This window comes from Macaca nemestrina, chromosome 5, assembly GCF_043159975.1.
Source record: "Macaca nemestrina isolate mMacNem1 chromosome 5, mMacNem.hap1, whole genome shotgun sequence".
Lineage (NCBI taxonomy): Eukaryota > Metazoa > Chordata > Mammalia > Primates > Cercopithecidae > Macaca > Macaca nemestrina.
Genome location: NC_092129.1, coordinates 19,040,314 through 19,054,682, shown reverse-complemented (window position 1 = coordinate 19,054,682; position 14,369 = coordinate 19,040,314). Strand labels below are relative to the sequence as shown.

At 35.6% G+C, this 14,369-nt stretch overlaps 1 pseudogene; it reads left to right on the top strand.

Moving 5' to 3' along the window:
- LOC105499740 (dnaJ homolog subfamily A member 1-like) overlaps window positions 1–14,369 on the top strand; it is a 66,156-nt pseudogene that overhangs the window by 17,224 nt on the left and 34,563 nt on the right.

Below are 14,369 nucleotides of genomic sequence, written 5' to 3'. Positions count from 1 at the left end.
CGGTACCAGCACCTCAGGGTCTCCAACTTGTAGACGACCTGCCCTATGACTTCTCAGCCACCATAAGGATGTTAGCCAATTCTTCTAAAAATCCCCTCTCGTGTGTCTATATACATATCCTATTGATTCAGTCTCTCTGGAGATCCCTTACTAATACAAATGTGGTATTGAGGAAGCCAAGTATCATTTGTGCTACTGTATTCCTTACCACACAGTGGAAGAGATCTGTGAAATTGTTCCCTCACAAAAAGGCTGTGATAAGTTAAGTGTATGAAGCTTCTTAACGGTGAAAGATAAAAGTTTAAAAGCTAATTATTATTGGTGCTGCAAAAGCAGAAAATCCCTTAATTGCAAAGACCAAGCAATTATCAGACTTTCAGATGGACTGCATATACTTACAAAATTTGTGGACCACAACCACCGCCCAAATACAGATCACAGAAGTAAAAACACAGATGAAAAATACAAGAAGTCCTCCAAGCCAAATTATCCAGTCACATATAACTTCTATCTCTTCACACATAGTGTCAATTTGCTATGCTGTGTATTTCATCTTCATATTATATCCCATGTTAGAGGTCTAAATTGTGTGGAGACTTTTAGAGAGTTCTAATTTGTTTAATACTGCAAATCTGATTCCATTAAAGTGCATTATCACAATGTTGACTTTGTGTATAAGCACTGTGCATTTATATAGAAATGTTGAAATTTCCTCACTAAATGAAGAAATGTCCTTTTTGTAGATCTGCATTTGTGAAAGATAAAATTTCTTGAGATCTTGACTCTTTGGGCGATTACATATGTGACAGTAACTCATCATGGATTTCTATCAGCCTCGCCAAGACAAGATCCATGTTGTCTGTCATTATGTTTCATATGACCAAAGTTGTAAGCTGGATGCACATAATTACCAACCATAGTCATGTGGGTTTATAGTATATATTTTGCTTTTGACCTATTTATATGAATACAGTTTGACTGCTTATGACTGTTATACCCATGCAACTGTCATTAGTATGCCAAAATGTCAATGCTTGCAAAAATATGCATGTTATTATTGCCTATTTTCTTATGTAAAATGGCCTAGGAAGTGTTTTGTTGTGTTTTTATGTTTCTCAAATAAATTCCCTTTAAAAAATGTAAATAAATATTTTAAAAAATTATTTTTAGGATTCTATTTTCAGTATTTTGATCTTTGGTAATTTCAACACTTGGGACTATGGCATTTGTGATTGTTTCTTTTGGAATTATGATCGGCTCCCACCTGAAGGACATACTGAGAATCTTCACATATATGCAGTCTTTTGTGGTTTTGGTAAATTTAAAATTCTTTGTTCACTGAGTAAGTACTCTGTGTAGAAGAAATGCTAGAATGTTAATTCCTTATGAATATTTTAAATCTCATTATTTACAAGTTTGGCTAAAATATTTAACTAGGGTATAAGATAAAAGCGGTACGTGGTAGTAATGTGTGGACTCTCATTTCTAGGATTTGATGGATGCAAACATTCTTGAGCACAGAATTCCTATAACAGAGTAAGAGATTAAATTTTTACTAAAATATTAATTATATTCAAAGTAGAATTGAATAAGGCTTACGTGCCTAAAACATACAGCTCCAACTGTATAGCTCCAATTGGAAGAATCCTCAAATATATGCAGTATTTTTTTGTTTTGGTAAGTTGAAAATTCTTTGTTCACTGAATAAGTACTTTGTGAAGAAGAAATGCTAGAATATTAATTCCTTATGAATGTTTTAAATCTCATTATTTAGAAGTTTGGCTAAAATCTTTAATTAGTTTATAAGGTAAAAATTGTATCTGGTAGTAATGTGTGGACTCTAATTTCTAGGATTTGATGGATGCAAACATTCTTGAGCACCGAATTCCTATTCAAAGTAGAACTGAATAAGGCTTACGTGCCTAAAACATACAGCTCCAACTGTATAGTTCTAATTGGAGTCTGTTGTATACTTACCTAAAATTTGCTCAAATGAAATTGTAGGTAAATATACAAGAAGATTACAATTCTTTTATGTAACAACTATTGAGTCACTACTATGTGCTAGCTACAGGTGCTCTAAGCCCTTGGAGCACAGCAGAGAACCCTGCCCTCATGGGACTAGTATTCTAGTGAGAGAAGTCAGGCAGTAAGCAATCACTGTAATAAATGAGGATGTCATCCACTATGCTGGAGATGAAAAATGCTATGGAACAATAAGAGAGCTGGGTAACCAATACTGAAATTGTTGAGAGTGGCAGGGGAAGATATTCAGTTTGCAATTTTAAATCAGTAGTGGTGAGAAGTAGTCAAAGTGCAGACATATCTTGAAGGCCAAGAAAACAGAATTTCCTGATGAATTAGATACTGATCTTGCGAGAGAGGGTGGAAAGTCAAGGACAAGGACGGCTCCAAGGTTTTCGACTGAACAGCCTGATGGGGTTGCCGCCAACTGAGAGGGAGAAGGCTGCAAATGACTAGGTGCCAAAGCCAATGAGCTTTTTCCCTGTCATGCTAAACTTTAGCATATAGGGATGCTATTTGTTAAATACCCGCTTTCGTGAAATCTCCTGCCGCTGCAGTTTTTGTGACACCAGTCTCCTGAATCTTCTGTTTCCCTTTTCCCTTCTGCTGCTCCACATGCCTTTCTCAGGAGCACCTCTTCTTTTACTGGCTCTTACACGTCCATGTACAATCAAGGTTCCTTGATCTCTAACTCGCCACTCCTTCCCCATTCTTCTGCCATCATCCTTTGATACTTATCCCAGTTCTCCAAATTGTCTTACACTCTTATCCAAAAAAATCTAATTCTGGTTCTAGTAATTTAGCAATTTAAACAAATATGCCCTCTTTTCCCCCCTTCTCAGTCCTCAGCAACAAAAATACAGAAATTATAAAGCATACCAAAAGATTTACAATCTTGTCAAGCTTGAATTAAATAACAGAAGTCTCTGTAAATGAAGAAAGAAAGGAGTTAAGGCCAGAATACAGAATACACTAACTAATACTTCCAAAGGCCAAAGGGACATAGATATTGGCCCAAGGCAGTTGACCACTCACGTGGGAACAGAGTAACCTTGGACTTGTGCACAGTAGAAAGCAAGATGTAAGACTGTGCATAAAAAGAAATCTGAAAGGCTACATCTGAGTGTAATGGTAGTGAAAATAGCTATTCATTTAGGGAATCCAGTGTCAAGCAAGAGGAGGAGGAGGTGGGTACTGTGTGGATTGAGTTTAATTGGAGAAATTCAACCTCTGAGCCTATCCTAGCAGTAAAATTTGAATGTATTAGTGTAATTTGAATATATTAATGTTGTGTGGAAATTTCAAGTTGAAAAATTAACATGAAAACTGAGTAAACTCATAAAGTTCCAAGAAACTGCTATTTAGGGACATTTTTACAACCCGCAGCAAAATTATCACAAGACCAAAAGAAAAAAGCCAGAAAAAAAAAAAATCAAGGGAGAAAGTCAAACACATAGAAGTAGAGAGTAGAATAATGGTTTCATAGGCTAGTTTTATGGGAGGGGTAAATGGGTGAAAGGGAGAGGTTGGCTAGTGAGTACAAAGTTTCAGTTAGGAGAAGTATGAGCTGGTGTTCCCTTGTACAGCATGGTGACTATCATTAATAACGCATTTCAAAACAGCTAAACATTTTAAGAAAGAGGGTTTTAGCTGTTCTTACCACAAAGAAATGATAAATATTTAAGATGTGGATACTCTAGCCTGACTTGATCATTCTACAATGTATAAATGTTTCAAAATATCACAATGAATCCCGTAAATATGCAAATTATTATTTGTCAATTAAAAACAAAACTTAGAAAAGAATAAACATCTTTGATAATTACACTGAACTAAAATTTCTAGCATATATTGGCCTATCCTAAACTGTAAGAAAGCATTCAATTTAGTTCTTGTATTAGAAACTGAACAATGTAATACTTTAAAAGTAGTAAAATTTTTCATGTTTTTTTTTTGAGACAGAGTCTCACTCTGTTGGCCAGGCTGGAGTGCAGTGTCACAATCTTGGCTCACTGCAACCTCCGTCTCCCGAGCTCAAGCAATTCTCCTGCCTCAGCCTCCCGAGTAGCTGGGATTACAAGCGTGTGCCACCATGCCTGCTAATTTTTGTATTTTTAGTAGACATGGGGTTTCACCACATTGGCCAGGCTGGTCTTGAACCCCTGATCTCAGGTAATCCACCTATCTCGGCATCCCAAAGTGCTGGAAATACAGGCATGAGCCAGTGCTCCCAGCCATGAATTTTTAAAAGAAATAATTTGCAGTTGATAATGTACAGTATCAGGAACTTTGGATCTGGAAATAAACGCCTGTAATAGTGAGCATGTTGACTGAATCGCATTAGCCAGTGACATTTTTTGTTAACTAAATTATAATCGATCAATAAGTATATAGAGTTGATAACTTTCCAAGATCAATTAAAAGCTGGCACAAAGGTAATATAATACATATCTAGAGATAAATATTCTTGAGATTTCCTGACATTAAAAACAAATTTGATACAGGCCAAACACTTTGCCCTTTTTTGACCTTGGGATCTCTGTCTACAAACTCCCACCCTTTAATACTCAACAACGGCTTTATATATGCCATTTCCCATGGGAACAAATTTGTTTCTCTCCAGGTAGAATTCATCACTTTCTTTTTCCTGTTTCTTTTTTTTTTTTTTTTTTTCATTGCGATGGGGTCTCACTCCATCACCTGGCTGTAATGCAGTGGGGCAATCTCAGCTCACCGCAGCTTCCTCCTCCTGGGCACCTTAGCCTCCTGGGTAGCTGGGACTACAGGTATGCACCATCACGCCTGGATAATTTTTGTATTTTTTATAGAGATGGGATTTTGCTATGTTGCCCAGGCTGGTCTCGAACCTGTGAGCTCAGGCAGTTCACTGGCCTCAGCCTCCCAAAGTGCTGGGATTACAGGCATGAGTCACTGCACTTGGTCTCATCACTTTCATATTTGAGCTAGATCCACTTCAAGTTTTCCTGGACTACAGAACGCATCATGTTATATTATAGTCATAGTCAACCCATTCTTTTCTTCTGGGAACCATAAGCTTTTTGAAAAGCAGGAGACACTTGTGTTCCAGTGCCTTCTAAAACATCTGACAGACTCCTATTCATAAGCATTTTACTACTAAACAAAAAACTGTTTTGAATCCCTTTACCTCCTTATATCTAATACTTTGTAGTTAAATGTGTTATATTAAGCAGTCTATAAAATAAAAAAAAGACTTGTATATTTTCTATTAACAGTAAATACATGGAAATGCCAAGAAGAATTCACATGCATAGACTGGGCAAGTTCAGTAACTAAGCAAATCCACAGAATCTAATAACTTAATGAAAATTAAAATGTGTAGCACCTGTAAAGCTATGCTCTCATGTTTATATCAATAAACGAAGTTAATCTATAAATTGGCAAAATTCATTGTATTAATCAATTGTTCTATAATACAATCTTATTAAATCACACAAACTCTGTGCATGTGCACAAGTAACTAGTAAGTATGATTTTCAGATAATTTACTTTTGCTTTAAATTATATATTTTGTTAACGTGAAATTATTGACATTACTTTTAATCTCTTATCTGGAAAATGCCTGAAAAATAAAATTTGCCCAATATGTACCCAGTTAATAATAAGTCTTCAATGAGTGAATCAACTGAATGAATATGCTTATTCAAAATATAATTTTACAGAGTGTAGTTTCAATTTATATTTATCAGTAAGTAACTTGTGAATCTGCCTAAGCAAAGCTCTAAAATGCATTTTCATCAGGTTGGTTCATCTAAATATCTTCTCCTTTAAAGATTTGTCAGTGGGAAAATTAAACCATATTGATTACAGTATAATTGCATAGGTGATATAACTATAAAGAAAAGTTGCTAAAGGATTATCAGGCAGTGGGGGAAAGAAGTAGGCTATGATAAGAAAGGGGTATATAAGAGACTGTTCCAAGGATTCAGAAATATCATTCTTGTTTATTGACCTGGAGGGTGATCAGAAGGATATTTGCTTTATAATTTTAAAATTGTACATATATTCTATCCATAGTATATATGCTTTTTAATATTAGAAAGCAAAAGAACAGATTAGCATATAGCCTCTATGTAACCAAGTGGCACAAACTGGGTGTCTTTCAATAGAAATTCACTCTCTCACATTCCTGGAAGTTAGAAGTCTGAAATCAAGGTGTCACTGGGACTGCACTTTTTCTGAAAGCTCTAGGAAAGAATCTAATCTATGCCTTTCTCTTGGCTTCTGTTGTTGCCCAAAATCCTTGACATCCCTTGGCTCATAGATGAGTCACTCCAGTCTTTGTCTACATTATCACACGGCATTTTTTTCTGTGTGTCTCAGTGTGGCTTCTCTCCTCTTCTCATAAGGACACCAGCATATTGGATTAGGGCTCCCCCTAATTCAGTATGACCTCATCGTTATTTGATTACATCTGCAAAGACCCAATTTCCAAATAAGGTCATATTCACAGGTATAGGGGGCTAGACTTCAACATATCTTTTTGGAATACACAGTTCAATTCATAATAGCATCTTTCTCAGAAGCCTTGTTAATATAATAAAAAAGGAAAGTTTAAGCTATTCCCTCATTATTTTAATTATGTGCAGGCTATTTTACATATTCCTGTATTTATTATTTTAGTAATTTGTTCAGTATTAATGGTAAAGAGTGTGCACCATGTGTGGCAATGTGTGTGAAAGAAAAAGAGAAAAAGTGAATTATCAGAAATTAAGTGCTATCATCAGGCCTGAGTTAAATTTGGCCATGTCCATTTATTCCATTAGTTAAATGTGCAGTAAATGAGATTCACATTGTAAAACAGTCAATGGCAGAAGTCTGGTCTCCTTATTCTTTTAGTTTCTGCTTTTTTACTTCTCTGGGTTTTTTTTTTTTTTTTTTTTTATCATGTTTGTCTTGTTTTTTATTACTTTTGCAAGCATTGGTTCTCGAACTTGCAATTAAAAGTTAAGTAGAAGTTCTTGTTTATTTTGCAGCAGTATTCTTAAATATTTATGAAGGATCTTAAGTCTGACTCGCTTTGAGGAAATATAGATGAATTAATAATTGATGTGGCTGCTTTGCAGAAAATTAAAGGGTGGAAGCACGTGTTAAAAAATTAAATCATCCATGGCTAAGACAGCAGATGTTATTTATTTAAAATCTTGCAAAAATGTACAATTAGGTTTTTTCTTCAGTCCAAGTCAACTGAAAACCTAATGACTCATTTCAACTTTTCAGATTCTAAAACTTGAGGCTAGTCAAATACTAGACAATAAAGGAGAAAGAGAAATTTCGATTCTTTATCCTAGGAATTTTAAGAATGCTGCTTATTCACACAGAAAAGAAAATAAGTAGGAAAGAAGGATCTGCGTGTTCTCTATGGACCTAGAGGCAGGACCCATGTATAGTCTTAGTATTTGTTTATACTTACAGAAATCATATTGCTTATTAGCCATTTTGGCACAAAAAAAATATCTCTACAGAGCTCTAACATATGGACATTCACTTGTGTGAATAAAATAATTCACATTAAAAAAGTACATAAAATAATGAAATACGAAGATGTGGAAAAATGTTGGGTTAAAAAAGCTTGCTATGATGAAGCAAAGGTAATTCCAGCAGCTGGAGAAGAAATTCACACTTTTCCACAAGATTTATACAACTTGCAATCTTGGCTGGAAGTACTTAGGCGGCAACTTTTCAATAAAAGATCAGCAATTTTATTTCTGCCTTTGGAGAATGAGAGAGAGTCTACCCGAACACTCACACTGTCCTAGAGTGAGGAGGATGGAAAGCATAACCTCTACAAATCCTCACCAAAAGCCTTATTTTCTTACCTGAAACAAAACAAAGCAAAACAAAACAATAAGTTGCAAGTTCAATGAGAAACAAACTATGCTACTGTTGTATCTTGAAGTTACTACTTCAAGCTGTCTAGTTGTTTTGAAGGTGTCATTTTTAAAAGACATATTCATCTAGCCAGATTTAGAGCCTCTTTTATTTTTATTTTTTGCAATAAAATACTCCATAACTTGATGGATCATTTTTTATAATTCTGGTTTACCTATCTCTTACTGGAAGATTCCCATAAAACACCTGTCCTAAGAATGGTTACTATCATCAAGTTGTAATGCACAGGGTAATACTTTATGTATTCCTTAAACATATGAATCAGGAAGAACTTTCCTGAGTTCCCTAAAAATTGAAAATTGTAATTTTTCTCATATGAGCAGATTTTTGAAGAAGATGCATATCCTCAGTATATCCAAGGTGGCCTAAAATCTGAAATATCCTTCCCCAATTCACCAGAAATAGCTATTTTTCTAAAGATTTCATTAACCCAAACCTTATACTTTTTTTCTTGATTATATCAAATTCCTTATATTTACTGTTGATTCTATCTTATATTTCCTGGGAATATAAAGGTTGGTCCCATCAAATTCCTTATATTTGCTATTGGTTTTAAGACAACAAAAAGAAAGTTACATCTCTATCACAGTATTGACTGGAAATCCTCTTTATTTGATTCCCCCAGTGGCTCAGAGAAACATTATGGGGTTGAAGTAGTGGTTTCTCAATAGTCTCATGACTGGAGGGTCAACAAAATGCCCTAGCTTCATTTAGCTCCTATTAAGTGTCCTTTAGTCACTTGATGGAAGTCACTGAGCTTGCGTGGCCCCACAGAGAACTGATGTACCTCGACATCTCATTGCTTCTTACATCATCAAATATTTTCTTATTCAATCCAAGAAAGACAAATAATTTTTTTCTATTCTCTCCTAAATATCTACTACCTCTGTTTCTAAATTAAATAAGCCCAAGAGCCTATTGCGTGATCCCAAAATGGGCTTATACATATCTTTGCCCACAATTCACTATGAAATGAAAGTATTGTGTTACTAAATAGCTAGCCTTCTCAAGGCAGTTAAAATTATTACAGTGTCTTCCAATCACTGTTATGTGGTATGTCCTATTGTTACAATCTTTGCAACAATGGTATAAAAAATTAATAAATGTGTTCAAGATTTAGCCAGTGCATTCAAGAAAACACAAGAGCAATGCATTCAAGAAAACATAAGAGCAATGCTTTTAAAGCTTAGAAAGGAGTGGACTGGGCTTGTTCATCCAGCTTTCAGTTACATTAGTAGACTCACTGCATCATGATGGAAATAGGTAGCTTATACAAGGAAAAGCAGCTATTCAGTACTTTCAGAGAAGTATTAAGTCTAGAATTTAAAAATCTAGACTTAATAGGAGTAATTTAAGTTAGAAACTAAAATAATCTTCCTCGCTTTAATGCTATAGTGAATACTGAGACAAGCTGTACAAATCCCTCTTCAAGACTTTGGGACTTGTTTCTCCAGTTGCTAGAAGAGTTGTCCTCAGCTGCCAGCCTTCTCCAGAAACTATCCTGGACTACAGAGAGCTGTCTTGCCTAGCTGCGAGCCTCCTTCCTGGGGCAGCAGCACCCACTGACTGGAGTAATTTCTAAGGTATAGTAAATAGCATAAACTCTATATAGCTGTACAGTATAAACTATGCAGTGTATTACATAGCATGTTGAATAGGATGTAAGGATCCAGCACCCTCACTGAAGTATGGGATAACTCTTTGTTATTGAGACACCATCACAGCTGCAATTTTTCCTTCTGCTTGTGTCTTAGGTTAGGCTATTATAACAAAGTACCATAGGCTTGTTGGTGCATAAAACACAGAAATTTGCTTCTCATAGTTCTAGAGGCAGGAAGTCTGAAATCATGGTTGCGGTCAGGCTCTGGTAAGGACACTCTTCTGGGCTGCACACTGCCAACTTCTCCTTGTATTCTCACATTGCACACGGAGAGCTAGCTAATGCCCTGACCTCTTGATAAAGGCACTAATCCCCATTCTGAGGGCTCCACTCTCCTGACCTAATTACCTTCCAGGGCACCAGCTCCAAATACCATCACACTGAGCATTAGGTTTCAACATATGAATTTTTTGGGTACATAAAACATTTAGCCTATTGTGCTGCCCAGTCCTGCTGCCTCCCCTACTTCTCCCTTTCATCCTCTCCGTCCTTTTCCTCTCCACTGTCACACCCAATTCATTCCCTTGTCTCCTCCCTCTTCTCCCTTTCCCTTCCCATCTTTGCTTCCCTTCTCTTCTCTGAGAGCAATCTTGCATGTAATCTCAGTCTCAGAGTTTGCTTCCCAGGGAACACAGCTGCAGCCAATGCTTAAGAAAGATGGGAATTTAACCCAATTTGGTTTGTAACATTTCTTTTCTAGACAAGGTTTTAAAAGAATAAAATATGTGATTATCTTTCTGGAATCATTTAGGACTGAACCAACCCAGAATTATTCAGATTAAATGATGTTGGGAATTATGAGATGTGGGCCGGGTGCGGTGGCCCACGCCTGTAATCCCAGCACTTTGGGAGGCCAAGACGGGTGGATCACGAGGTCAGGAGATCGAGACCTTCCTGGCTAACATGGTGAAATCCTATCTTTACTAAAAATACAAAAAATTAGCTGGGCGTGGTGGCGGGCGCCTGTAGTCCCAGCTCCTCGGGAGGCTGAGGCAGGAGAATGGCGTGAACCCGGGAGGCAGAGCTTGCAGTGAGCTGAGATTGTACCACTGCACTCCAGCCTGGGCGACAGAGCCAGATTCCATCTCAAAAAAAAAAAAAAAAAGAATTATGAGATGTGCTGAGATACAAAATCAATTAGTGCACACACATGTAAGAATGAGTCAACAACAGAGAATAACAGATTCCATTAAAAACAAAAGTGATTTCACCAGTGAACTGTCTTTGTATACTTTCAATATTCTTTTACTTTTCTATTAACGGTTGCCTTTTCTTGTTAACTTCTCTTTATCTTGAAATGATACAAATATTAATTTTCACCGTAATACAAATCAAATATGCAGTCTATCTGCTTTGCAAAATACCTGTGTTCTCTTTTGAGAGGTAAACTGTAGTTACTTTAATAGAGGTCTAGAAGCCCACATATCCACTATTGTCAAAAGAATCACATGGTACAGTATTAGAAAGCATCAGCAATCCCAAAATTGGGGTGCTCACATCAACAAGGGGCCTTGGGCACTAACACTAATGTTGGTAGAAAAACATCAGGTGCTAAGTGGCTATGCATTGCCAACACAGTCTTTTATCTCTGTTGAAAATAGCAAAGTATCACTCAGGCACCTTTTGTGTTGTTTTGAAAAGTTTTCAAACTTGTTAAACTTTCATATTATAAATTCACAAGCAGCTGATTTGCATTTAACAAAAATTCTTCTATCATTTCAGAATGGCTACCCATGTCTAAACGGATGGCATGTATCTAAGCGGAAAAAGTGTGTTCTCCTTTACATTTTAGTATCCTTGTCTCATTACACAGTTAACATTCTGTTTCACCATCTAATGTAACATAATATGACAAGTAAAATTTGAGGAAAGGAATCATTTTTTATGTTGTGTAGCTACTTTCTATTTGAAAAGCTGATATCCATCTCCACTTTCTTAAGCACACCGAATAGCACCACAGCTTAAGCCAACATCTGCTTGCAGATACTGGTTAATGAGTTGATGGCTGACTTTTACAAAATCGAAGTAGCTTGGCACATCACATTCCACCAAAAAAATTGTGACATACGATGTTTTATAGCTTCCAATTTGCTTGAAAAGGCTGTGTTTTTTTCGTGTGTGTATCATCTTTTCTTGTCTTGTTTATATATTTTACCACCTACATGGATTCACACAAAAATATTGAATTCTTTTTCATTTTCTTAATTAAGAAAAACTATACAATTCTATAAATGCCAATGGAAAAAAATATTGCTAAATTATGTTCCTTCTAAGATAAAAGCACAGAAAAAGATGGTCTAAGACTGTCTTTGCTTCCCATATGTTCCAGTTTTGAAGAGAATGTACTTATTTGCCCCAGTTGATAGAGTGCCCAGGAATTTCTGGGTGCAAATATATCATTCTCCTTCCAATAGCTCATATTTCAATATTTAGATAGTCTTCATGTACTTTTTCCACATTAAATATTAAATGTTTATTCCCTCTTCCAAAACTTTTAAAAAATTATATCAACTATTTATTTAACAATAAAACTATCTTGTTATCAGAGGATCAAATCATTGACATTGAATCCAGTTCTCTGAACACCCACTACTTACCTTTCTTACTGTTGTTTACATTTTGCCACTATTATCAGCTCTGTGTTCATCTTTTGACTTGTACCTCATTGACTCTGAATTAAAACAATGCAAGTTTCCTGTGGGGAAAATTTCTTGGAATTTAATACTGAATATCCTTTTCTCATTTAAAGTGGTAACTTTATTGGCAAGAAGCAGTGATGTTGAGGGGGAAAATAACATTTACATTTTTTAAAAGACTGCTCTAACCTATTTAATTTTTATAAAACTTCAATTGTATAATTGATATAGAATAGAATTTTGAAATTCCAATTCCTTAATAAAGGATGAATCTCTCCTGCCACCTGTTTTCATATGGCCCACAAGGTAAAAATGCTTTTGGCATTTTAAATGGCTACATTTTAAATGGTTATATAAGTACCTACACAATATCCTTGATTTGTCTCTTTACTCAAAAAGACTAAAATATTTACTATGCATACCTTTAAGAAAACATTTGAGAGCTCCTGATCTGGAGGAGAAGATCCCTGTGCCTTTGTTACTAATATGCTAGTATATAGTTTTCTTCTCTTTTTTTTTTTTTTTTTTTTTTGAGACAGTCTTGTGCTGTGGCCCAGGCTGGAGTGCAGCGGCAGGATCTCAGCTCACTGCAACCTTCGCCTCCCCAGTTCAAGCTATTCTCTGCCTCAGCCTCCCGAGTAGCTGGTATTACAAATGCGTGACACCACACCCAGCTAATTTTTGTATTTTTAGTAGGGACGGGGTTTCACCATTTTGACCAGGCTGGTCTCAAACTCCTGACCTCAAGAGATTCGCCCACCTCAGCCTCCCAAAGTGCTGGGATTACAGGCGTGAGCCACTGTGCCTGGCCTGTTACTAGTATGTAGTTTTCTACGACAATTGTGGTCACTGGAGTCAGAAATTACTTCCCTCAGAAAACATAACCAGATTAGATGGCTGTAGGAAGGAAAATGCTTTGGTTTATTTTCCCCCCACTTTATGTTTTCATGTATTTTGTCATATTTTAGTTGTCAGTCCAGCACTGTTTTCCCCTATTTCTTCAATAGGTTTTTCTTCCAGATAGAAATAACATATTTCTTACAGAATATAAATGCAACATATATTTCATGTATTTGTGGCAAGTGGGGACCATGATGTCGTTATCTGCCTACCTCATAAAATCTGACAAAGTGATTACTGTGAGGTAATAATTGACTAATAAATACACATAAATCAAATTAAAAAATAAATCAATAATACAAATGTAAAATAAATTTTTAAAAAGAAAGAAAGTGTTTTTTCCCCCATAATTAAGCTTTGGGTAACTGAAAAATCTGTATAAACTGAAAACATGCTAATAATTGATATGAATTACTAACTTAAATAATGTGTTCATTTAATAAAATTTCGGTTTTGTTGAAGATTTTACACTTTAATTTTTTATTGGCATATTTTGACATGAATATTCTTGATTATCTCAACAATTTAGTGATGGTTGCAGATACTGAATTTGTAGGAAGTTTTCTCAATTTTCTAGGTGTCATCTTTTATAAAAGAACAATTATTCTGTCTATAAACATGACCTTTTTGATGTTCTATTTGTATGGCCCTACTCTAAACAAGCAATATTTTAGACCTAGATAAGTAAGTGTCTTCTGAAGTGTCAGGGATTCTATATTCTGTCTTTCTAAGTTATTACAGAACAATGAGTTTATCATAATGCTCCAAGAGAGTTGGACACCATACTACATATTTCATTTTCAGATCAGAATAATACATTCCATGCCATGCAGGTCTGGCTTCCCAGGCTGCTCAGAATGAAAAAATGTAAAAAAGTAAACTTAAGTCTTAAATTTATATTTTTTGGGAATAGCTAACAAGACGAATGACATCTAAAAAACAACTTCAAGACCTCATTTTAGAGAAGAGAGAAACCGAGGTCAAGGGCAAAAAAGGAGGGGGGTACTTTGCAGGCTCTTCCAACACTTAGCTTCTGTGATTTTTTTTATTACTAAATGAGTAAACATGAGCTTTTGTATTGTGTTCACACTTGGAATAGAATAAAATAGTACCTAATGCAATTCAAAACAGCTTTAGTAAGTCATTGTGCTAGTATCATAACATTTCTTTTTTCGGTACATCTTTCTTCCAAAGTCAGTTTTTCATTTAACACCAAA